Genomic DNA, 27730 nt, shown 5'->3' with positions numbered 1-27730 from the left:
CCAGGGTGGGTTGTCCTCCCACGGTTTACTAAAACCAGGCTTCCTCTCACCAGCTGGTCAGAGGGCTCAGCTGAGGAAAGTACTTGCTTGGTCCTTATTTCAGAAAGAAATTCCCCGCAGACAGCGACACCAAGCTGCACAAGCTCCATACGGAAACATGGAGTACCGGCAGCTACTGGAACCTGGGCTCAAGTGGAAGCAGCTATTTAACTCCCATCAGGTTAAAAGAAAATGCAACATTAAGGAGGGATGGAAGCTAAAAGGAAGTACAGGAAAATAAAGTTCTAGCCCCGCGAGGGTTTCAGAGATTAAATGGGAAGCAAAAAACTTAAGGCAAGGAGGAGCGGACAAGTAGGCACCAGATACTGCATAAAAGCTCACTATTTTGCTAATATGAATGTTCTCCCACAACTGAAATCCTTTCCCTGTTCCCAGAAGGGCTGGTTAGGTCGTTTCCCAGTGGCCGGGGGTGATGGGGCAGGCCAGAAGGGCCGGGGGCCCCCCGGCTGACAGCAGCTGCTGCGCAGCACAAGCGCACACCAGCCGCGTGGCCACACGCCGAGCGGGCTCTGAAGAGTTAAATTCAGTCGCTGCCAAACACTCGTGCACACGAAGCTGCCTCACCCCAGGGGCAGTAATCATATTTCTGTTTATTATCGTTTCCATGTTTTGGAGCGGGCTGTGGATGTGAAGGAGAAAGGCGGCATCGTTCTCGAGGTTTAGAAAACTGTCTTTTCAGGATTTTGTTTTGAAGATGAAGGCAAGGCAAACCTCAAGTGAAAGTGAAAATCCATTAAAAAACACATTGCAGTGCTTAGTCTATGCTGAAAGCTGTCACTCCGTGACATCTGTCTTGCGCATGCATTAATGCAACACTGCATGTCGGTACCACCTCCCACTAACGCACTAGAGGACGGTTCTGTGCTGTGACAGCAATCCTAAAATACAAGGGGCACTTGCTCCTACTGCCACTGCGCAGCTACAAAGCGATTTCAAACCCCGGACCGCCTCATTGCTACAATACATGTGAAACACAACCAAGACCTACACACAGAACTGCCCGTTTCCTGCTCGGGTTGAAGTCAAGTTTAGGGTTTTGCCTGGCGTTTTCCTCCGTTCAGGAGGCTGGCTGTGACCTTCCTCCCCGCGTGGCCCCGTCCTCCACAACCCTCCTGTTTCGGTGGAAACATTAATCTCACGATCAAGACACACAAAGGAAGCGGTTCTTTTTTTGGAAACAAGCTCTCTGAGAGGAGTCAGGAACAACCACAAACCTTAGCAGCTGCACAACGAAATCTGAAACACAGACTCAGGCTGGCCTTCCTGTCGGCCACAGCCAAAACAAAACGAGCCCTTGGGGGGACCCCCTCGGCCCGGGGCAGGCACGCTGACCTGCCAGGAACACAGATGGAGCAGCGTACGCGGCGTTACAGCAGTAGTATAGAGCCTAAATATTAACAATATTATTAATCTTTTCAAGCACACCACAAGAAAGGAAACCTTGATACACATTGTCTGCCAAGCCTGTGAACCACCTCCAAAAATGCCCTCGGATGCCTACACCTCAGATGCCTACACCTCAGATGCCTCCACCAGGTCTCCTTTTTTCTGCTCCCATTCTTGAGGGGGGAAGAAAGACAAATGTTTTAAAGTTGCAACTATAAAAAAGCCAAGTGTTAGAGCCTTCCATGCACACCAAATTTCAGCAGTTCTCAGGGGGCCTTTGAAGATCCCTTGCTGCCTGTAGGCACAAAAAGGGACAACGTGCAGCAACACGAGTACCGTTGCCATCTCTCAAGTTGACCACCACTCAACCAACCTACGTTAGCCAGGCAGGAGTCAATCGCTCCCCACAACTATTTGGCCATTAACAATCATCTTTATATTTTAAAGAGAGGTGTATGGCATCCAGTAAAGTTACAGAAATTGGTTTGTGAACTGTGAACTTTAAATCCTACTCAAATCCCTTCAGCTCTGCTGAAAGGAAGGCTTATGTGCTGCTGTTTACTGGGGTAATCAAGGAGTAGCTTTGTCCACCGACTTTGCCTTTTCCCGGGGGCCATGCCAGGCAGCCAGAGCATGCTACAGTCAGCAACACTCACTTACCACCTCAAATAGTTTGCATTCTGCATCTAATGCCAGGAATGCATTCCTCTCATCACGCCGCAGTCACATAAGATTTAATGAAGACACACACCTGGAAAAAAAAGCATCTGAAAGAAAGGGATAAATTATTTAACTACCAGTGCATATCTTTCCCCATTCAGAGCAATCACATGAATGGCCTCCTCTGATACAAACCCTTATCAAATAACCAAATACCAGCTTTAGGGAGCAGAGACCAGGAGTGAATTACACTTTTCTCCAAAACAGATTGATACAAACAGAAAAATGCAATAGGCTACACACACACACACACACACACACACACACAGAACGAAGGAAGGTGCTTTCAGCTTGCTACAGCCATCGTGACCCGAGCGACACAACCGGTCTCCTCCCACAGTGGTGAGGACCAAGGAGGACACAACGAACCATCACACGTCACCAAGAGATGCTATTTCTGGTGAAAACTGGGCCCCTCTTTTCCTTTAACCCATGATAACAGTAGTATTTGGCAAAAGAACCATGGCTAGAAGAAAAACAGGACCAAAATGTTTATACAGACAATTTGCAAAATATTTTGGAAGCTCTGCAGATACTGATTTCAGTACAGCTTTTGTTAAGTCAGTAGCACCCCCACCACCACTGCGAGGCACAGACCCAAGAGCAGCCACACTGGAGGGGGACTAGGAACCTCTAGGAGAACCGGGTGCCACGCTGTAGCTTTATCACCCAAGTGAAGAAACTATGTCCTACCATTCCCTTAAATCTTAAGGTTTTCCTTGCAATTCAACATAAAGAATCAAAACAAAGCACTGCAAAAAACCCACCCTGAATTATCAGGAGGGAAGGTATTTTTCCCCCCTTATCACTGCCTTAAGTTTCAGTTAAGCAAAGTGAGGGTAAACAGTACTTTACGTAAAAAAGGCCACCAGAAAATGGCAACTGCAAGGAGTAGGATTTGGCTACGATTTCTCAAGTTATTCCAGTGACACCATCTCAGCAAAGGGATCACATTTAGCTCACCAGGTTACATTCAGAACATCGTATCTTACGACAAATCATAATGATATTGTGGAAGACCACAAAAACCAAAATGGTAATTCCCCACGAAGAAGGTAAGCAAGCTCATATTTTTCAGGTCTTATGAGGGAGACTTTATAAAGTCATTGGCACAAAGAAATGTTTTCAGCTGCTAAACGTGGTCAAGACAATCTACATCATTCCTAAGAGTGGCTATACATAACTGTCAGTCCCAAAATTAACATTTGGAGAGATGGAAAAAGAAATACACACTCTAGTTTAAGGTGGGTTCTCACACAGCAAGCACAGTAGCAAGAGAAAAAACAAGGGCAGTATTGTAAAAAAATCACTGAATTATGAAAATATTCACTTCCTTGTCACTAGTATTTTTACACTATTTGCTGTGGTAGCAAGTCAAAGAAAAAACAGTTCTGGAATAAACACCAGTGCTATTTATCCTGGTTCTTTCTCTGTTTTGGGTGTAAACACATCCACAAGAATCAAATCATATGAGAACTATTCAGACATATATGCATCTTTCCTGTTCCACTGAACTTACAGGTATCTGAGTACAAATAGTTTTACTGAAACTGCATTTTAAGCAAGCCATGGTACCAAATCTGTTTCTCACTAACCACACACTCCACAGGTCACAGGCACCCAATAAGAACATGCTTTGGAAAAATGAAGTGCAAGTCCTTTTAATATGTATATATTTTTTAAAGTTAATCAGAGCAGTGAATTGCGTTACCTTTAAGCGGCTAGATCAAACATGCTCCCTGCCCCTTAAAGGGCAGACAGCAATCTTCAAAACTGAGCTGGGCAATTTGAGAAAGAGTATCAGGGTACACTAAACCATATAGACCAAGTCCTACTAGTCTGTAGGAAACAAAGAGGATGATGGTTAGATTCCAGAATTTTGTAAGTTTGTATTCTTGAGAGTTTCGCTGTTCACTGTGGTGTCAGATTTAAAGCAGTTGGGAACTGTTTAACTAGGCACCAACCTCCCAGGAGGTTACAACTCTGAAGACAGCCGGTATTGGCCATTTGGCAATTGCATGCACATGCATTTTGGGGGAATCACAACGCTTAGCTTCTTACAGATAGGCAAGTATTTTCTCTGGACTCTTTGTGAAGTGATCAGTCTTAGCAAGTCAAGGACAATGTGCTTCCATAGAAGCCATACAGCCTATTTTAATCCTACTTTAAGTAAAAGCCAGCAGTATTTCCTTACACTTGGTTGACAACAACAGGATGCAGCTTTTTGTTAGTAAGCGAGGGTTACCTATATCCAAGGGATATCTCCCACAACATGTTTCATGCCATTTTAGCACTAACGTTTAGACTGATGCATTCTGCCCGTTGCATTGTTAAACCGTTTCACTACAGTTTCCCTCCCTGGAGTTTGTTTTCCTCTTGAAAACATTCGCAAGAAGATAAAATGCCCCCTCAGAACTAAAGACTTCTACAATTAAGTTCAATAATTAAACCATAAGATAGAAGACCCTTTTTTAAACTATCAGTTTCTGAAAATAGTTCTTTTCCTTTCGCATATTAGTTAACTGAGCAATAAAAAAAAATTACTATTTTTTTTAAACCACTACTAGAATAGTTTCAAATTATATTAATGGTCATCAAGTGTACCTATTTATGGTAGTGAAAAAAAAGAGTTCCATATTCCAGAATTAATGCCCTGTTATTAGGTACTGGTTAGGCTTGAGAATTGAATGAGAAAATATAAACTTCCCAGTGGCAATCTATTTGAGGCTAGGGTGAATAATTATGTATTCAAATGCTGCTTGATTTAATATCTACTCAATGCCTATTCTCTTTGAATGAAAAGAAAATGTCACGCTCGGACTTTGGGAGAAAGTTTTCCTGACCGTGAACCAGAACTTCATGATGCAGTATTTCAAAAGAAAGATAAAGCTCATAATTACAGCAACAGAAGCTAATCTGCTTCTTTGCAGAAGAAGTCAGAAGGTTTCTGTTAGCAACCTGTGAAAACGCACAATGACAGCAAAAGCTGAACTAAATCACAGCCCCCCTCTCCAGCTGCAATACTAACGGCTCCGTTGTGTTACTTGAGCATAATTTTAGCTCTGAAGAAAATCATATGAAGAGTGGCAAGGGAAAAATCAGTTACCTCAATCCCAAAATGAAGTTTCCCTTTATTCTACTGAAATATCAAGGATTTTGGATCCAACAGAATATTGGGGGGGGGGGGTCCAAATTCTACAGAAGCTTGAAAATTAACAGATTTTACATCAAACAAAAAGGCCTGAACTTTCCTTCTGCGCTCCTGAGCTGAGGCACCTCCAAAACAACCCTTCAAGTTTTCTTTCCTCGGCACACGGTTTAGTAACAAACACACTTCATCATGCACCGAGGATCCGAGCCTTGGCTTTCCAGCCAAGCTTAGGTCGTCAAATGTGTCGCAGACTTCAGAAACCCATTTTAGGTTGTTCAACAAGTATCCAGAGCTAAAAGCAGACACCTATTATACTTACATGGGTGTGTAAATATAGCAGATACACTTTTTTGGTAGGGGCAGGGCCTCTGGAAAAATATAACCTAAACACGTTTTGTTACTGGTCACTTCACTGCAAATACAAAATGTAATAAGCTACTGTAAATAAAGGAGTAAGGCAGAAGAAATAAACCATTTAATTCTTTAAAAAGCCTGCCACAACTAAATTCACACATCTGTTTAACCCTTACTTCTTCCACCCACACATGAGGTTATATGGAACTTTGCAATTTCCCGTTTTGTCTCCGTTTTTGAAACATCAGTTAATTTGAACATGAGTGGACATGCACTGTTTGGGCGGACATGGGGAAGGAGAAGTCAAAACCATTTGCTTATTCTTAATTACACAGTAACAGGTTTCTGTTCTGCTTCCACACAGACTAAATGACAGCATTTCCCCCAAGAGCAGAGACACAGGACATCAGATCTGGCACCACTGCTTCTTTATGGACGTTCCTTTTATCGCTAAAAATGGCACCAGCAAACAAGGGCGCGCCACTGAGACAGACTTATTTCTGAATTTTAACCTTTTCCTCCTATTTACTCATTTTTAAAAGGACATGCAAACCAACCGAGGCCAACCTGCTTTGCAAGCCGCAATAACTTCAGTGATGCTATGTATGAATTTGCTGTTGAGATATTTTTGGTACATAGTGGACTGCAGCAAGCAAAACACCTCAGACATTTTAAGCTGATGCCTATTCCCATAATGCTTCTCCAATTATTGCTATTCACATCTTTTAAATACAAAACAGACTGCAATACAGCTAGAATTGTCTTCTTCTTTTAGGCAATGGGGAGCAAGTTCATGCTCAAGGCAAGTCAATGGAGCCACCTGCAATGAGTTCACTGCAAAGTCAAGTTGTTCCACGTTTCATCAGAAGCTTCGTTTTGAACAAAATAGCAAACGGCTTCAACGCTGAAGTCTTAAAAATCCTCCCTGCCTTACCCTGCCCCTCAGACACTGCAGAGGCCACAGCAGCATTCACCGCGACGCCGAGACGCTCCTCTCATCTCTTGGCAGGCGCTACCAGGTCAGCTGCATGGCGCAGCTTCCTCTTCGGAGGATGAGGAAATGCTGCCAACCGCTTTTCCTCCGCTCATCTCTAGTCACTATTTCACAATTAAGCACAACCTCAGGACATTTAAAAATAAAAAAATTCAACCATCAGTTTTCTCTTCCTCCCCCCACAATCAAATATATGTTTGATATTGCGTAAATATTTAAAACATGAGGTTTTGCTGTGCCTGAAGTATTGGTGTTTAGGAGATGACTGATATTTCTAGAAGACGCAGGTGTACTCGAAGTAATCAGCAGTTAAACACGGATTCATCTTTCACCACTTACTGGGAAACACTGAACAACCAAAAACGTATGCTAGCGAAAAGGATCTAATATGTCATTAAGAAAAGGAAACAAAAGAAACCAACCTGTTTTTTTAATGTAATAGAGACTGCATTGAATATAAGCAGATTTTCTGAGAGAATATGCAGATATCAGAAAAGAAGGAGGAAAAGGAATTTTAACAGTTCCAGAGAAGACACAGCAAGAGGTAAAAAAAGAAATAAAAACAAAAAACCCACACCCTAATTTAGTCTTTGTCATTTTTTGGGAACCGTTTCATAAACTCTGGCATCCAATATCAGCTTAAGGTTCCTGGGATACTACAGGATTCTCCTTTTTGTCTTAATTTGGTCTGCGTTTAGAGACCACACAAACATTCTTCTCCTCACAGCATTTGTTTTTTAAAGTTATTATTAGACCCGAAGAGCTAAAGCAGATCTGTTCCAACTGCGTTCACAGCCCAGCTGTGGACAGCGTGGATGCTCGGCACCAAGAGCCGAAGCCAAGATTCCGGAGTCGTGGACAAGAGGGCCGCAGGAGATGAAAAGGCGGCTGTCTTCAGCGTTTCCAGCCTACGAGCTATTTAGAGGACTATGACTTCATGCTTGTTTGTTCTCAGAGCAGCACAGATGTGCTCTACCAATTCATAGAGTTGGAGGACAGTAAGTAGAACTAAAGACAAAAAAATTTACTTTTGCACCCAAGGTTTCAGCAGGACAGATAGAGAGCACCGACAGGCTTTGCTGCATTATCATCCCGGTAGAATATATGTATTTACATAAATACTTACACCGTATTTTGTCCAACCATCAAATCTGAAGAGTTTCCGAAGCCAGCAGCAATAAAATGTAGAGCTGGAAAATCATTTATTTGGTTCATGTTCTCAGCTGTCCTGAACTGCAGCAACAACTACTGTCTGAATCAGTAGCAAGCCTTTCTTTTGACATGTATGTTAGCTGCAAGGTGGTAATTGTTGAGGGGGGGTTTCTGTTCTATTTTTAAAGCAAGTAATGTCACTTTTACACAAGCCATCCTGCCTTCAGAAGTCACAGCATATAAAAATTAAACCAAACACTGTTTCTAACGTTGAAGATGCTGGTAGGTCCAGAAAACTGACTTGCTGTGCCATAATGCAACTTCTAAGCGTGCCAAAGAAAGAGGGAGCAGTAGAATTCCTTCTTATTTTGTTGCAAGCTTGCAACACTTTCTGCAATTAAAGTTTAAGGGAAATCACTTTTTAAAGCAACCTAAAAATTCCCTTGCCCATGATTTTTCCTTCACTAACCACACTTCCACCTCCCTGGCACGCACAGAAGTTACATTTGCCACCAACTTGAAAGTGTTGAAACATACAAACATACATCAGAAGGATCAAAACTGAAGAATTCAAGAATTTGCCTTGGAGCGCTCCTGGACATCAGGATCCTGCTGGCAGAAGCTGCACTGACTTGCTGCTAAGACCACTCCACTGATTATTCTACAGTATATCACAAAGCAGTCCGTAGTTACAAACAGAACCGCCACAATTTAAGGGATATATTCTCCATGCACTGTCTTTATTCCAGTCAGTGGTACAAATTAGCAAGGGTGGTTCCTTAATTACGAAATGCTGCATTTAGAATTGCAACTTATTATTCGGCTCAGGTTTCAGCTGTTTCTTATTCCAACAGCTACAAAAATCCACCTTATACTTTAATGCTGCATGTGTTATGGGGCATGATTTATGGCACATAACGTTTAGTTTAAAAAATTTTGACTCCACAAACGTGAACACCCCCTCCCATTTCTCTTTCCTCCTCACTCTCCCACCACCACTCAAATGAGGTTAGTTAAGAAAAGTCCTGTTCAAGCTGAGCTATGAAGGTATTAAGAGCTAAACATCCAGTCAAAGCTTTTGCAATCAACAAGTAGCCTGAGTCCGAGTTCCTTTCCCATAAACCTGCTCTGGAGGTTTAGAAAGAGGACCCTGTGTTTTTTGACTAGAATGAAACATGTTTGAGCTATTAGGGATGCCTGCACTAGTAATGCCTACCAGAAAACTGCAAGAGCTGTGGTTTGCATTATCTTAATCCAAATATAACACTGCTGCTTTTAAAAAGACATTAAGATCCACAGATAAAAAGAAGTCATGCTACTGTACTAAACCCTACATTTTCATTACAATATGGAAATGTTCAAGAATTAGAAGAGCTAAGTATTCAGGTTGTAATTTTTACTGTACTATGAACAAAATCTCTTGCCGTTATTCCTGCCCCAAGGCAAGGCCGGCCACACGCACAGTGCCGAGCATGCAGGCGCTGTCTCAAAGGTCTTGCAACCAGAAAGTTCATTAAAAATACCATGTTAATTATTATCCTCCAGTTTACTGGGGTGCAATTGCATTATCACTCAGCCTTCATGCTCTTCATCCGGCTATGAACACATTTTAGCCTACTCCGGGTTTTGTAACATTTAGCATTATGCTATACAAGAGATGAGAACCGGTGACCGAACAGGGCACACACCTCCCCTGACTGTTCTGCTATGCTCCATTGACCCAACTGGCCAACAACTGGCCAGATCAGTGCTTCAACAAAGCTCAAAATACGGTAAACACATGGATCTAGCACTAACTCTTTCTGCAGTGCATCCCAAAACATTTAAAATAAAGCAATGATCCTCAGTCCTGTGACACAAAGCTCTGTAGATCTGTGCAATTTCATCTCCATCCAGCAGGTAAGAAAAGCTCCCCCTCATCACCAGGGTGACCACTATTTACTGCCAAAAAGTCCCGCGTGCCAAAAGAAGCAAATACTGTGGAAGAAGGGTATTCTGAAGGAAAACCACTTCCCACATGGTTCCTCAAACCTTGCTCTTGGAGAAAGATGATGGTTCAGATTCAACAGCCACAGAGCTGCCTTTCTTCCAAGTAGGCTGGGCTCCCCCAGGTTTTACACAGTCTTGGTCCACAGACATTTTCCTGCTTAGCACAGTCGTTAATCCAGCAGACCTATCAAAGCGGCGTGCCAGTTATTTCCTTCTGCTAACCCGTAGGAACTATACTTTCTCTCAATGAAACCTTAGAATAGCCCGTTTCCAGTCTGTTTACAGCAGGTGATGGTAGGTAACACCACTAGTGGTTTTGTGTCCCTTTGCGAATGTGTGCTATGATGTACATGAAGTTAGCAGCCTGCTGTACAGACTAGACATACAAGCCACAGGAATTCAAGATAAACCAGAGATCTAGCTGGTGATGTTCTCACTGCTTTAATAACAAAAATACAGCACTTATTACTGAAACACAGGCTCTGAAGTGAATAACTATCTCAATATTAAATGTGCAGCATAAGAAAGTAGCCTTAAGGTATTATTTCAAAAGCCATATAATAAAAGCATTCCCTCCCAGTCTGGCAGCTGCACAGAAGCACTAGAGAATCTGCAAGGTCTGAGGCTGCTTCCTCCAGATACGGTGGACATATCCAACTGAAGTGGTCTGGAGTGCAAATGAAAACTGCATGCTACAAGCTGTTGGGCGTCTGTTGCCAAATGATCTGTTAATTCTTCTGAGTCTTCTTAAATGGAAAATCTCACCATTTAAAAAGAAAAATCTTTTCCTCATCTAGCAGTTGTTGAAAATACATCATTTAATTCAACAAAGAGTTGCCCACATTGTGAGATTACCTCCATAAACATGTAAAATTCAGTTATGAAGTGACTAGCCTATCAACTCCACTAATAGATAAACACATACCAAGATGTTAACTTGTTTACATTAAGTGCTCATTGCTTTTGTCCAGATAGTTGAAATTTCAATTTGCACAGAGTAGCATCGTCTCTTTTTCTGCAAGCTGGAGAGAACAGCATCTCATCTCTCAAATTAAAAAAAGAAATTGCTGAATATACACTACGATTTTTCCTCTAGATGAGAATGACAAATACAGTTTGTAATGCATTACACTGTATTTCTGCTCTTATAGCTGCTTGCAAATCCTCTGCTTCCAAAAATAAGTGTTTCAAAATAGACAGCAGTGAATATAACTTGCCCTCTTTTTGTACAGTCCAGATTTACAGGAGCAAACAAAGGCTTTGCAAATGTCTCCACATTTAAAAGAAAACCAGTTCCCTCCGTGCCTAGCTCCTTCTTGTAGTGCAAATAAGGAGGAGAGGAGAGAGAAGCCAGCATGCTCAGATTCAAGGATCTTTCTCTACGTTATCTCAGAAAGCTGTTTGGGCGGGAAGCTGCTCAAATTCGATGTTTCAGAGCACCCAACAAGGGGCTTCCCTTCAGCCACAGTGCTGCACCCACCTGCTCTTCGACACCCCTTCTGCTGATCCTCATGACCATTGCTGGAAACTATTATTTGTGCCACCCAAAGCATGGTGCTAAGCACATCTCTAGTCAGAGCAACACGTGCCTAACAGCGTTATAAACCATTCTGCAAACGGTACTGGGGAGTCTATGTGGCTCCGAGGCATTTTGTAAACAAGCGGACCTGCTGCATACCAGACAGAAAAATTTAGCAGCAGTCTGGAACTAGGGTTTTAAAATACATAGAGGATACATCACTGACTTAACTACACTAAGCATCATACTTCTTTTTTTAATGCTTAAGGTTACTATCACATTTTATTAGCTTTAAAAGGTGAGAACAAGCACAAAAATGGGCACTATATACACCTAAAGAAACAAAGCAATATGTTGTTTTTCTCCTCTTTGTATAATCTTATGCAAACAATACCTGCATTTTCTTTTGTTTCTCCACATCTTCTAGATGGCAGAGGATGAACATGCTTTAAACAACACAGGGAGAAGTACCTGAAAGATTAAAAACACCAGCCAGGGGACCACCTACCTTCATGTCTTACTGAGCTGACGCAATTTCAGCTCTTACACATTCTTTCACAGGCTTCTGGCTGAACAGCATGGCTACAGAAGAGGGAGGAAAGCTATCTTCAGTTGCCCACTGTGATTCTGTATTCTTGCTTTCATTTCAGGCAAGTGGACCGCAAAGTTGCACAGCATCAACCCAGAGAGCAACCTGGCATCGTCCAGGCAAGCTCACACCTGCGGGTGGCTTCCACGAGCCCTGCTACAGCTGTGCCTTTCCTCTCTTCTCATCCTGGCACAGACAAAACCAGCAAAACACACAAGTATAAACGACCCACCACCACTGTCTGTTGTGTTAATGAAACCTGTCCATAGCAAGTCAAGGCAATGGGCTATGCCACCACTGATGTAACTCTACTGGTACCATTGCAAGAGGTAACCTTAGGTCAAGACCATTTGCTGGAGAGGCTGGGTTTTGGGAGGGGTTGCTTGTTTGTTTGTTTTTGTTTTGTTTTGTTTTTTCTAAGTCCCATTCCAACAACCAAACAGTGAGAAGAACAGAAGACCTGCAATACTGACGCATTCTGAAGGGAACTAGACAGTGACTAGTGCCAGCACAAACCACACGAGCTCAGTGCTAAACAGGACCTTATGAGTCCTGCAAGGATAAAAGATGATCTCTTCCCTAAGCTTCTACTTAGGCTTTTGCAGCTAGCCACAGCAGGAGGATAGGAATTACCAGCTCTCTCAACAGCTTGCTACTCATTCCTGGCCAAGGCATTTCATTCCAGGCCATAGCTTGACACAACTGGTTTCCATGAGCACTGAGAGAGCAAATGTGACACAAGGAGCGAAGCATTCCTGTCCTTCTGGGATGCACCAGGAGAATTCCTCTCTTTTGCGTCTGCGAAAGTTATGCAAAATCCACAGATGAAAGACCTCACCAAAAGCCAACATCTGTATTTCGCTTAGGGATTTGAGTCAGGGAAGGTAATCCAAAGCAAGACTTCTTGCGGGTACTGGTTTGGTTAAAATTTTTTTGTATACACTTCATGCAAAGATGATGCAGCCAGAGCATTTTCCAATGTGTCTTCAATAGCCCAGCCCCTGCCCATTCCCACACCTCTCTGTCCTAGAGGGCAGGAGGCACTGCTTGGCCCAACCTGGCTTTCAGTAGACTAAGCACTGACCAGTGCTCCACAGATAATCAGGTTAGATGATCTAATGATCCTTCTGGTCCTCAGAAAGAAAATTAGCTGTGAATCACTGCGATGCTTTGAAACCCTGGTACAGTTTCTCCCACAGATTGAGACCAGCCACTGCAAAACGAATCTCAAACCATAGGCAAGTTTTACTTTGCGGTCAGCATCACACAGCTAAAGCCATGCACATTTGAGACAAAAGCCAGGTGAAGCAGACAACCAGGGATGAGAGACAAACCAAGAATGGCTGTTTTCTGACTTGGCAAACTGGGTGCCCCTGTGTCTTAAAGAAACAAAAAGGTATGGAGACAAGAAGCCTGAGGGGCTTCCTGCCCTGAGCTTTGCATACATAAACCCTAAAACAGCAGTCACCTGCCTGCCACAGCTCACTCGCTTGTCCCTATTTATCAACACACACTTCTCTCTTAGCTGGGTAGAATTCATCGTCTTTCCTCCTGAAGGAACTACAGTGAGTAATTCCTCTTCTAACCACGTTTCACCCTAATACCACAAAAAACCCCCCAACATCTGAATATGCATTAGATGATTATTAATATGATAACCCAAGAGACTTTTCAAAGCTCAGAAACTAATTTTCATCCAAAAGCTACCTGTCCAGTTGTCAATATTAAGGTGACTCACTGATATTTAAATCATACTAGGCCATCACTGTTTAGCACTCCCACAGAAGCCTTCCCAAACAGATTTGATCAATTGATAAATTATATTAAGAATTTATGCATTTGACCTATGGACGCAGTTGCTGCTGAAGCGATTCTCCTCCTCCTCCAGCATGAGGGGGACTAAAAAAAAGCCTCATAAAAATATTAAAACGGTTTTCATCCTAGCTAGAAGTAGTGAGATGGCTTTGCAAATTATCTCCACAAAAGCAAACTCCCTATAGAGCTTTTCTAAAATATCCTAAAAAGGGCTGCACCTTTAGCTACAGGATTGCAATCTAAAACGAGTTCACCAGAAAACAAAACAGGAGGTAAATTACTACAAGTGAAGCGTTCATTGCTGCATGGAAAGGTCTTTGTCTAAATATATTGCATCTAAGAAATCTTAATATTGTGCAATTAAAACCTGAACTGACATGGACAGGGAAGGGGAGCTTCAAAAACAAGGTTTTCAGGATCGTCTAGTTTGACACGTACTTTACGCTGCACGAACAAGTTTGTCTGCCTTCATCCTTCCTATACAATCACTGAGAAAGGTCTGTATGTGTTAAGAGCACCTGGGGTTTTTACAGAGCTCAAGAAAGATGGGCTAATAAAACCGTAGCTAGGCTTAATGCCACTCAATCAAGAGTACTGCACCTTGTTCATCTCTCGTTATTGCTGGTCCTCTGCAAAACAGACTATTCTTTAAGTTAAATGCTTATGAATCATGCAACTTAATGCAAATATGCTGAAAATGCTGCAGGAAACATGCACTACCACAGAAAGAAAGGAAAAGCCACAGAAACCCGCAGAAGTTGAAAACAAAAAACCACAGGTAAGCTTCCTTCCAATGAAAACAAGCGCTGTGCTCTGTAAAGCAGAACTAACTGAACCAGACAGGGAAATCTAGACAGACCCATGAAATGCTGGGAAACAACAGTTACCCCAGACTTTATTTTAAAAAAGTCAGAGGTAAAAATCAAGCTGCTGTCACTGTGTGCCACCAAGATATTGTGAACTAGGTATCCACCTGTTTAGCCCCACTAATATTTAAGTCGTTTGGGGCATATGAAGCAGCATACATCTGCAATTCTAAACAACAATATCAAAAAAAAAAATAGGCTCCTTGAACAAGGTGGCAGAAGTCCCATACCCTCCATTTTTATTGTAGTCACTTTGCAGAAGTTACACGGCATCTCATGCTGGATCTCCAGAGTAACGGATACTTAAGTAACTTGCACAAACAAACTTCATAGACTTTAAGGCCAGAAGAAAATCTTACTGCTGTAAACAAAGGTCACACTAACCAGATGCGCCTGGAAATGTTTGAGATCCAAGTCTTGCGGTCAGACTACCACTTCACACCTCCATCCCAGGGGACATTCAAACCCCTACAACCCAGGACTGTTCTTGGAAATCTTTGTTTTATTTTCCCCTCAGACAGAACTAAAGCTCCCTTTACCAAGAAATTATTGCAATTATGTAAATTGCTGTTATCTTTTTTTGGCATGCTTGCTTTAAAGAAAAGCAAAGAAAAAAAAAAAGAGTCTCACTTGGAGGTCATAAATTTTATGTATCTACCTATTGAAAATATTGTTTGGGGCAAAATATGTCATTATGAGAAACAAATAAAGGAAGAAGCTCGTATCTGCCTTGTGCCCATTCAACCTTTTCTAACTGTTGGAAGCAGTGAATCAAAGGTAAAACGAACTGACTTGCCCCAGTTTGTTTCCATGCAACTTAAGGCTGTATCATTAATGTTTAATGTTTACTCCCATTGGTCACGAGAATCTTTTTACATGCCGAATGCATTTCATCCAAGACCTTTTTTTTTTTTTTTTTTTTTTTAAGAAAAAGAGAGAGCACAAGCGAGGGGGAGAGGGAGAGAGGATAAAGCTGTTCATACGTTCTTCATTTTCTGTGAATACCTGAAGAGCTCAGATTTTTGTGTCCAGCTTCCTTTTTTTGATAAAAATAACACCTGAAAATAACTTAGAATCAAACTGGGACTAACTTGAAGTAAACAGAAGTATTAACTCAAAAGCATAGGTAGTTTCATCCACTGTGATCATGCCCTCAAAAACAGATTTGGCATGGAAGTCAAAACTTTGATCATTTTCAACAGACAAGAGATCATTCAAAATATGGTGCTAGACAGGGAAATTTGGAAAGATTACTGAATAATTTTACTTTTTAACCTTACTATACTTTAACCCTCATTAACCAACCTCTCCTCAGGGAACAGGACAAAGACTTATTGCCAGTCTAGTCCAAAAATCTCTTGGCAATATTCAGGATGGGCAGACGGGCGGCCGTTTTTGAAAGCGTTAGTTTGTTTATGACAGCGCCTATTAAATCCAATGCAAAGCCTGAACAAGAAAGCTCTATTTTAATAAAGGTCACATACTTGTTTTAAAATATTCACTTCTGCACTTCAAGCTCACTTACACTGGTACAGAAAATCATGCTACACTAGTATCTCATTCACTTTCTTCACTTTCCTTATATACATGCCAAAAGTTCAGCACTATCATCACCCTATTTGATAACACACACCAAGCTCTTCCCCCACCCCCAGCCCCTTAATTTTGGGAGCCATGTTAAATTAGTAAGGTTGCCAGCAAAGAAAGCACATTGTGAAGAACAAAGAGGCTCTGAGAATAGGCAGCCACTTCAGAAAGAATAGCTCAAATACTTGTTAAAACGCAGCTTGAGACATGTGAAGTTTCTAAGTCCCTACTTAAGCCAACCTCAGGCTTACAAAGGAAGATTAAAGCCTGTTAGCAAAATCAATTATCCATCCCGAATGGATATGGTGGCATTTGAACCACGCGGTCTGGAAAGGGCTCTGCATCACGGTACATATTCAGTGACGGTCTTCATTTCCCCAGCAGCAAGCTAAATTTCATCTTAATAGCTCAGACATGCCCCTGATTATACCCCAAACTAAAGGCTCCTGCCTGTACGGCAGCTACAGAAGAGCAACATGTGAACTCTTTACCGTTGAACCCGTATGACTAGCACTCACACTGAGCTCCTGCTCTCCAGGCGAGATAACCTAGATTTAAAAGGAATACACATTCACAACAGCATCAAAGGCAAACACGGTCTAGTGGGCTGCAGTGATTTTGCAAACTAGTAGGAAGTGAACAAGCGTCAGAAAGCAGGCGTAATCCATCATAATATGCAGCTTAGACATTTATTTAGTAAATGTACTTCGGGTTTAACTTATTTATAACAACTCAGTGTCTCAGACCTGTATCGGTATACTGTGTAAAATTAACACAATCTTAGCCTAAGACCTCATTGCTGGACTCTGCTTAGTACCTGCTTGCAAGGAAGGGAGATTTTGTACTTCTACAGAAGTACACAGAAGAATATGATTTCTCAGCAACATTATATTCTTGAGTTAAGACACTTTAATACTGCTTTTCAAATTGTCAGTCTAGCCGTATCTTAGAGTGGTCCAAATTCAAATGTTTCAGAGGCATCGTTACTCAAAAAAAAAAGTGGGCTTTTTGCCCACTATCCATTTCTTCTCTGCAGTCTCTCCAGCTGCCTCCAGCATCCTTGACTACCAAATGAGCAAGAGGCAGCTCCTGTGGTGGCCGGTTCAAGGCTGCCCTCGTGTCGGCTCATGGCACCGATGCTGCTGAAGCGACCTGAGAGCTTCTCCCATCTCTTTTCACCCAGCCATCAATTTTCAGAAAACATTTTAAGTTTCTTTCCTTGGTACCACGCTCTCAATCGGGGGGTGTGTGTGCGCGCGCGCATGTGTGCGCCTGCAGGTGCACAAAAGCCAATGTGCAAAAAATACACCCCAGCTGATTTCCAATCACAGATGAAGATCTCTTCAGACTTCATTTTGTCAGTGCTGTAAGCTTACTTGACCATAAAATTTTTAGCGTCAACACAATTCTGGGGAACTACAAGGAAAAAAAAAGAGAGCAAGAAGTATTACCTCCTGGCTAGGTCCAACTTCTATACTTGGAGGACTCTCCTGGAGAAAGACCACTGCTCTGCGCTGCCTCCCCACCTCTGTCAAATGGACAAGTTTTACTTCGAAAGCGACCCTAAATGGACTCCTAAGCTGTATTTTTATGCACCTGACCCCACTACGCTTTCTGGATTACCTGTAAATCCCAAGCTTCCCAAACTGCCAGGCATCCCACAGCCTACACGTGAATCCTCAGCCTTTCCCATTTCCCCTTCCTTGCTTACCCGTGCAGAACATGCACATTTAGTGGTCCTGCCCAGCCGAAGCGAGGGCAGAGGCTGGTCCTGGGGACGAAGCCGCATTAGCGACGCTATTTCTCACGCGCAGCGGCACAGAAACCAGCTCTGCTTCAAAACAGAGCAGCGGCCGCGGCGAGGGCTATTATTCTTTGGAGAAAACACACCCAGTTCCCAGGCTTGTGTCTTACTCCGGGGTGGGCCCAAGCGATGCCAGGATACAGCTGGGACCAGCGTGTTCTTCACGGTTCCCAGTCCAGCTCCTACATTTTGCAGAACGCGTGTTTTCATCCCTCAAAGCACACGGAAAGCGTGCGCGCCGCTATTGTGGCGACGGCTGCCACAACCTCTATCTTCTTGTTTGCAATCAATCAAATACTCGCACGGGGTTGCGCCAAACTGTGGAACAGGCTCAAGCACAGCTCCGAAGTCAAGTCCCAGCCAGCTCCTTGGAATTAGTTACTATAGTAACCGGTCCCTCAGCACCGGCGCTCGCTGCAGGAAATCATGCAGATTTCTGTTTTACATAGTAATAAATGCTGCAGGAGAGGAGAATTTCCCAACAGCGGCAGGGGCCAAGCGTACAAGACCGGCCCGATTCCACCCCACGACACCGCCACCTTGCAGATGAACGCGCGCCACTGCCGCTGCCGTTCGTTTTGAAGGGGTTCCCGCACAGCCCGCCTCAGGACCACTGCTGCAAAGGTGGCAGCATTTCTCAGTGGCTTCGTTAGATGCGAAAACACTCCTTTTGCTATGCGAGAAGCCCGGTTAGAAGCAACAAAAGCAAAGCAGCACAAAGATTTAAGCATACGTATGTACACACAGAGTCCAAGCATTGCATAGGAAATGCGGTCAGGTCACAACCCAAAGGTCCTCTGGAAACAGCCCATCTTCCTTTCTTTCTCCATCCTGTCCAAAACCAAGCTGAACGGAGGGCAAGTCACAGATTTGTTTGTAGGAAAAAACCCCACAAACCCAAAAAACAACACTATAGAAGTCATAATGGCCACAGCAGGGCTCTGAGAAGTGAAACACCAAGGTAATGGCATTATTTTAACTTTTCAGAAGTAGTTCTGCAGGTTGGACTTCATCAAGCATGGGAGTGGAAGAGGGAGTCGACAGAACAATACACTTCTTGTCCTGGGCCAATGCTGATTTTCTAGCGAAATTCAAGAACCAACGGGATTTTTCCCCCACCTCTCTGAACGGGCCCATGGGACTGAACGCTGCAGGTTTTGCTACCTCAACCAGGGATGAAAAGATCAGGAAACTGCTTCACTGAAGAAAACTAGCGTTTGGGGGAGGAGGGAAGGGGGGAACAGCTTGCACAGCAACAGGGACAAACATTTGTGCTGGCAACACCCGACAAACCATCGCACAAACAGACGGACAAGAAAATGAAGGAAGCTGGTCTATTTTAAGCAAGACCTCATTATTACCATGAACATGTCCTGCTTTCCTGGAAGCAGCAGGTATGCAAACATGAGATGAATCATATCACCGAGCAAATCGCCTGGCAGTAGGAATGCTAGTTTGCATGGACACATGCGGAGCAGACGCATATGATCCATTGTCCTGACACCTCTGAAAGTGCATGGAAGAGCATCCATCTGGGAGGCAAAGCGTATTATGGAGGGCAAAAAACCTGTTAGACCACGGCAATGCCACGGGTTTGTTTGTTAATGATTAGACAGCTCCGTTGTTCTGGACACTCCGCTCAACGCTAGTCTGCTGGAGCTTGTACTTTCACATTTCTTTGCAGAAATGCTGCAAGCAGTTGAAGGAACCTACCGATAGGGCACAGCAAGGTCTCGGTGACCGCCTGGCCCTCACCAGGGCAATGCAAAGGCCTCCTAGAGCTCTGGCAAGTTTGCATGAAGGCAGCTGCCAATAGCAGCCCAACCCTTTCCCAACACATTATCCCTCGGTGGAAGCTGCATCCCGGTTGACTAAGAAGAGGGCAACAACCAAACCTGCATTTTGAGACAGCTGCAAGTCTCAAGGGATGAGGCAGCAGAAACATCTACAGCAACTGCTCTGCTGCCTCCAAGGTACCTGGTGGGCAAGGTCTACAAGGCAGCAAGTACCACCCTGCTTCACAGGAAACTTCGCTTAATCTGGAACGACTTTTTAATACTCCTCCACAAGACGTTCCACCTCCCTTTTCATCCAATGGCAAATAAATGCAAATAAAATATTAAATAAAATGCAATGGAAATGGATCTTCAGCAGTGGTTACTCTCCAACCTGTGATGTTAAGAAAAGAAATAAAAGCTGCAGCAACTCTCTTGTTGTGGTTACTACAGAATTGTTGCTATGTGCCAACGAGCAATTTATCACATTAAAAGGCTGCTGGAATTAGCCTGAAAGGGGATCTCCCACCACAGGAAGATGTGCTACACTGGGAAAACCAACCACCAACCAAAACCTCAGCCTCCATTTTTAAATCCACATCCCATTATCCAAAGGAAGCCTTCGCCTCCTTGCCTCTCACACACCATCTAATAAATTAGCTGAAGGAAATTCTTAGAGTTATTTATGATTTATCCTCATCATTTCTCAAACTGGATGCTTACGATATCAAAAGTTCAGTGCTATTTCTAAGCCCGTGAAAGCTCTTTGGAGCTACAAAAACAGTATTTAGTTCCTGAAGTGTAGGAGCTCTGGTTGAAGATGCCTACACAAATGCAAAGTCAGTCAGAGACAGCACCTGGGAACAGCAATCAACCTACCCATCTCCAGCCTGCAGAAAAATTAGGACCTTACATTCTCCTCTACTAAAAGCACTATAGCTGCTTAAGGAAGGGGAGAGGAAAAACCACAGCTAATATTGAACATATGAAACATTAACTGTCTCCTCTTCCTCCTCCTCTCCCCCACACTCCCACTAAAGATTTCTGACTCGGATGATAGCACAGATTTACATTTACTCAGGAAAAAAGACACCAGCTACTCCTATCTTGATATACCTGCCCACTCCTTGGACGAAGCATTAAAGCAGCTTATTTGCACTTCTTCCCCTCAACCTTTTATTTTTCTCCTTCACAGAAGTTACGCTTCTGCATTCCCATTTGTTTCTGTTGTCAGCATACACCATCACCTGCTTTACGCCTTTCCTAACAACACTTCAGTCTCTTAGCAAAGCACCTCAAGCTCAAAAAGAAAAAAAAATACTGAGTTGTAGGGCAAATACAAAGTTTATTTATACACCACATTGTGCACTGCACCACGGGTTAGCTGACTACACAAGTTACTATGGGTTTATTTTAATCTACCACACTGGAAATTTCTCCTCAGCTAGGAGCATCAAAGCAGCACAAATGTTGCCAACAACCCCGAGCTAGCTTTTGTCTTGATCTTAAGGGGAAAAGAAAAACAAAATTAAACAAAATTCCTTAATGCTGCAATGCATGCACTCACCCAAGGAAAAGGCATTGGGAATGTCTTCCTTGCCTTAGGGTCCTTCGCCCTTTTCATCCCCTAAATATAAAATCTAGCTGTTAACAAGCAAACCAATCAGATCATGTTTCTTGTGTGCGGGAATATAAACGTTAAATTCCAGCCAGGAAGACTTCCATCCCATTTTTACTGTGCCAGCCCAGCGGGCTCGCATCGGCAGCACAGCTTTCAGAGCGCAGTACTTGTTCAAAGCCTTGGGCTGGCGCTGGCTACATGCCAAGAGAAAGAGGAATGAGGAAACAGAACAAAACAGCACTGCCTCTCTTACATACGTGATGTTGTAGTTTGAGCGCTGGAAAGAAGCATTTCCATGTCCTGCTTCTCAAAATGCAACGAATTGTGTAAACAGGTATCCTGCTTCAAAGTTATCTGCCAGCAGCTCTGAAATGATTCTGTGTTTTGCATCACCTGCATGAAAGTCTAATGGAAGCCTGAATGGTTTATTTAAATAATTTTCTTCCTGATTATCTTGTGTTTTAAAATCTGCAAGGAAAGAGCTTGGTCCGTATTATTTTATTTCAAAGACTCCACAGGAGAAACAAGTAAGTGCTTATTACAAAGTCTTATCTTAACTGACAGGAAGCTCTAACAAAGATCTCGTTATTTGAGTGAGAGCATCTCAAGTTAAAGAGAAGTTAAGACAAGAGTTTAACAACGAGAAACCTTTTCCTCTTGTGGCCAGCTTTGTTTTCACTCTGGATTTACACAGAGATCATTATCGTAGCTTCTTCCTATGACTGCAAACAGGTATTAAGATTTTTGCAAAACGTTATCCATATTTTTGGTCCTCTGCTATATAGTTGAAAATGCCCTTCTCCCCTCAGTCTCCCATCGTGCTTTTCAGAAAGAGAAAAAATAGCCTTTCAGTACTGTCCATACTGTTTTGCTGTGGCACCAAGGGTTCAAGATTCATCCCTGTGGTTGCACTGCGCCCATTTTCAGCGAGCAGGGACTGTTCAGAAGGCCTAAGCACACTTATTTGGGAGATACGGACGCCAACTCCAGCTCTGCAACGGACTCAGTTTGTGACCTTGGGAAAAGCCACTCATACCAATTACTCATATCAATACGTACCATTTCTCCTGTCCAAGACAACAGTAAAACATCCTAAAGTGAGGTATCTGAAGGTGTGCTCACACAATACCTGCAGCAACACGGATGCAGAGTCTGCTTAGAGACAGAAATCTGCACTGAAGATATTACTTTAAGCAGTTTTGTTAAACATGAAAGGAAGCCACCGAACACTAAAGTACAAGAGCTACCTTAGGCAGATGCTCGCAGAAGTTAATGAGATTTAATTTTATAATTAAAAGCATTAAACTACATTTACATTGCTGAGTGCTGATAAAGTTTAATGGGGCCTGAAGAAGGTACAGACACTTTAATGCAGCACTTCACCCAGACTAATACATCCTGTCCCTCGCAAGGGTAACGTGAAATGGCTATGCTGGTTTTGTTGCCCTGCCGCTGCCCTGTGCTGTGCAGGCTGGGGCTGGGTTTCCCTTCCAGCTCCGCGCAGTGTCACTTCACAGCTGGCTGGCCATCCATGGCTGTCCCCTCCCTGCCCTCAAACCCTCGGGCCCCTCAGCTGCAATCTCCTCCAGCTCTTTTCCGCAGCATCTTAAAGCTCAGCATTGCCTCCAAGTCCTCACTGACATCCGTAAAGTGAAAGAGGTGGAAAGCATAAATAGCGCCAAGCAGCATCACAGATGTCAAAGTTACCAAAGGTGGGGAAAACATACCTCTAGTAGGGCTTGCCAAGTTGGAACAAGGCAACCTCAAACAGCATTACGATCCATCGAATCCAACTGGCCACAGAAAGCTCTGTGTTATACATCTCTTAAAAATAATTTAATTAGCCTGCTAATATCAAACACGCCTATGTATATGTAAAACACTTCAATATGAAAACCAAAAAACCCACAAGAGTGGATATCAGCTGCCTCATTAAAAATTGCACTTTGAAAATCAATTTTAAGCTTCGGGTAAATCAAAGCTTTTAGATCATCTTTCCATAAGTTTTAATTTACACCTGTGAAAAAGCATGTAGGCAAGATTGCTTGTTTTATGGAAGTGGCTGACAGTATATTAAATAGATATAAAGAAGTGTGTATGCCTTAGCATTAATGTCCCTCATAACACAAGGAGAATAGTTACTCCTCACCTGCTTTCTCAGATATAAATTTGTCTTTCCTGCCTCAGTCAGAATTGATGCAAATAAAAACATTCAAGATCTCAAACAGTGAAAGCCTTAAGCCATGTGACAAAAACCCCAAATTAAAACTCACAAGCATAAACCTCCCCAAAAGCAAAACTTCATTGAGGTTTATAGGTAGACTGCAGCATCTCTGTTCAAATTTTGTGAGTTTCAAAGTCTAGGTTTAAATTACTTCAGTTTCTTTCTTAACAGTATTCTCTTAAGTAATATAGTGAGAAATAAAACTAGATTCCACTACAGACTAATGAGTTCTGCCAGGCTGGACATCGAGCAAAGTCTGAAGAATACAAACTGCTAGATAGACATGTACATGTTATGAGAACTCCAAAGTCAAAACATTTCTGAAGTAATTTTTTTTTAAATCTCTGTTACCACCAAACAGCACATGCTGCTACATAACTTGCATTATTAGAGAAATATAACATTCTAAAAAAAAAAAAAAAAAACAACCAAACAAAAAAACCCTGGAAATGAAGTTATTTTTCTTTCCCACAATGCATTATTTTTTAACAACCTTTTTTGGGGTGTGTGTGTGTATATTATATTTTTATATGCATGTATATAAAAAAAATTTAATTCAGGTGCTTGGATACTTGTCCTTCTAGCAAGAGTCCAACTGCTGAGGAAAACAGGATGACTATATGAACAGTCCAGAGGGAGAAAAAGCTTTTGGAGGTTTACTTTTTCCTCTCCATTTTGTTTTGCCTGTTGATTGCTGGGTAAGAAAATGTAAGTTATCACCCTCCCTTTGGGGGCTTAGGATAAACTTTCTAAAAGCACATTCACAATTAAACTGGTAAGCCATCTTACCCCACCACCCAAGAATTTCATCAGGAACTGTTAAACGGATTTTGAGCATGGCGGAAAACCCAGGGTTTAATTTCTGTAAACATTAATATCTTTCATCCATTACAATGAAACAGTGATCTTCAGCAGTGCAACTTGAGCAAAAACAGAGGGCCCCAAGCAGATGATCTTTTTTCACACTGTCAGACCCACAGAAATAAACCTTTTGGCAACAGACTCTTCAGGGCCACTTTCCACATACTTTTCCATGTCAGGCTGACATCAAAAAGCATTGAACTGACTAACGCTCAGGGAAAAAGAGACACTGAACTGTAGGTTAACACATATCTGAATGGATAGAAAGCTAAACATACATATTAAATCCTGATTAGAATTGGTCAGGAAATTTATCTCTGCATACTGAAATGAGAGAATACGCTGCCTACTTCACAGTGGGAACCTTTCTGACCCCAAAAGCTACGATGTCAGGAAAATATGGCAAAGTACAGGTTACCTGGCTCATCCGACCTCCTGGCTTTACTACAGGCAGAGCTCCTGTTACGCCCTCCCTTTGAGCTCCAGATGGGAATGTGAATGTCAAGTAATATCATTACTGTTACAGAATTAGAAGGAAGCAAACCACATGGAACGAAAGACACATCGGGAGGGAGAAAAGCGGTAGAGGCACACGAGGCAGCGAAAGGTATCAGCTGGCACAAGGACTGGAGCTGATGGCAATAGGTTCTCCATACTCATCCTTGCGCCCTTGGTATCTGCAAAGGTATTCCTCCTCCCTCCTTGCGTGCGTGCGGACATGTACAGCCACGCAAACACTTTCTTCTTTGAAAGCTAATGCTGATGCGCACAGATTACAGAGCGGCCAGAGAGCGCTTCTGCTGACTGACCAAACGCTTTCATCGGCTCCATCACCGGCTCTTAAAACAACACGTCAACTTTCAGTAAAGCTACGAGCTATTACAAATAAAATACAGCACCCAGCTTTACAACACTTCAATCATCCCACAGGGTGCCAACACCAAAATGGGCATCTGTTCCAACATTTTCGCATCAAGTTCTCCAAAGCAGCATTAGGCTCACGCAGTGGCAACCTATAGCTATGACTCAAAACGCACCAGCCCTCTCTACCTTTGCCACGGGAAGCGTTACACAACTCTTGTGTATCTCCTGCTCTCATAGTTTATCTTTAACGTTTGGATGTGTATTTAAGAAGATGTACCCTTGCACAAGAACTTAAAGGTTATAAATTAACTTTGCTGACTTCAGTTAACATGTTAACTGAGCACCCTCAAAACAGTTTGAAGCCAATCCAGGTGTTTGATTAGACAACCAAAAATATTCTATAAAGTAACAGGCCGAATTTAGCACAGAATTGTTTCAAGTTAGATAACTCTTCAAAGGGAAAATTAAGAGCCCATTAAAATCCCCACACCAGAGAAGAAAAAACACCAGGTTTGTTTGGGTTTGTTTTGCTTTCTGAAGATGGTTGTTTATACTAATAGCAAAAAACACTTTTTTTTTTTTTTTTTTAATGAATCTTGCCCTAGTAAGTCATAAGGAGTTTTGCCATCAACTTCAACTGGGCCAGAATTTTATCCCTATCCAGGATAAGCTGGAAGGATTTATATTTGTTAGAAGGACCCATGTGCAAAACCTCAAGGATGCTCCAAGGCAATAGACTACTTCCATGCTAACAGTCAAAAGGGCAGGAGTGGAAGCTGGGTTAGGAGGCACAGCAGAACCACCACAAGCTTGGCATTTTGATTCTTTGCCCAGAACATCAGCTTCTAAAAATAAAAACAAAATTCCCTTCTATTCTCCCAGTCACGGGAGGCAGAAAGACAGAACAGAGGAGCTATACACATTTGGCTGGCCGCGATTTACAGAGCTCCTTTTGTAAGGGATGCGCTCTAAGAGATAAGAGAGGAGACACAACGCTCGCTGGACCCCTTCCAAATAACACAGCAGAAAGAGCAAAATACCCTTCAAAACCTGCACGAGCCATTTTTGTCAGAAAGGAGAATTGCCATCATTCTGGTGTCTGAATGCAAGTCCTATAGCCCTGCCAGCACGGCAAGGACACAACACAAGGCTGAAGGGTTTTGGTTGGGTTTTTTTTGCCTTTGCAGGAGGAAGAGGAAAGAGAAGGGAGCACGCTCAAAGGGAAGACATTTCAGAAACCCAACTGAAGTTCTGGCTTGGGTCTCATCCTGAGTTTATTCCACTTTCTACAGTGTTTATTATTTTACATGAGTAGACGCTGCATAATTTACAGAAGGTACACATATAATGAAGGAACTTCTTATCAGAACATAAATATTAGCTTTAAAAAGGAAAACCACCATTGCTCTCTGTACTCATGCTATGGTTTAAGACTTGCTCCAGCAGCTGCTACTACTCCTCTTAGCCAGCAACAGGGGGGAATGAAGTCTGGCTTAGCTCACACACTGATAATGAAAATGCACACTCTTCACATTAGCGAGGTTACTTTTTTTACCCTTCAAGTCAAATGCCAAGGATATACTAGGGCTAAATAAAATAAAAACCAGAGCTTTTAAGTTTAGAGGTGACCAAAAGCCACTTGCTCAGCATTGATACATTCCCTTTGGAAATGCTCTCCACCATGAGAGCCTGCGGCACACAGTGATGACGGGGAATGCCCCACCGCTGGCAGGACACCTGAATGCGATGCCTTGGCCGCTGTGCCTCCAACATCACGATGGAGCAGCCTTTTGTCTCCTTCCAACTCAGCAGTCTGGAAGGATTGCCAGCTGCACTGTGTTGGCCTCCCTACTCACAGACAAGCTTACGCCGTGACCCAGAGAAGACCACAGCTCAGGAAAATTAATTTTTACCAGTAATGTCAGACTCGAAAAGAAAAAAAGGGGAAGGGCAAGTGAAGACTTTCCTCCAAAATACAAGTGCAGGCCACTGCTGTTATTATCTACAGACCCCAAAGGTCACAGCATCAGCTGGTATCAGTTCTATCTTCAGCAGCCCTACACTAATTTATGCCAGCTGAACGTCAAGCCTTACAGCTTTTACATTTACTTAAGGTACAAAAGTGTCAGTGAATACAGATTTCAATAAATCCTGCTTTCTAAAATATTATTCATCAACATATAATTCAGATGGTAATTAAGAACTGTTCACATGATTGATGACACATTTAAATTACAGGTTTCCAGCATTTTTTTTTGGTAAAGAAAAGACAATTTCCTTTTTCACGTGCTGCTTTTTCAAAGTGCAAGTCCATCTAACAGATGTCTCACAGATCTGCTTGTCAAAGTAACAAGTTAGGCTTTTTTATTTTTTTATTACGACAAATGGTATAAGCCACA

The 27730-nt window shown here is 42.7% G+C and overlaps 1 protein-coding gene across 5 annotated transcripts in view; it reads right to left on the bottom strand.

Moving 5' to 3' along the window:
• Window positions 1-27730, bottom strand: part of MTSS1 (MTSS I-BAR domain containing 1) — a 121040-nt gene that overhangs the window by 76613 nt on the left and 16697 nt on the right. The window lies entirely within an intron of this gene.

This window comes from Apteryx mantelli, chromosome 2 (assembly GCF_036417845.1).
Source record: "Apteryx mantelli isolate bAptMan1 chromosome 2, bAptMan1.hap1, whole genome shotgun sequence".
Taxonomy (NCBI): Eukaryota; Metazoa; Chordata; class Aves; order Apterygiformes; family Apterygidae; genus Apteryx; species Apteryx mantelli.
Note: the sequence above shows the minus strand (reverse complement) of the source record. Positions and strands in the feature narration are given on the sequence as shown.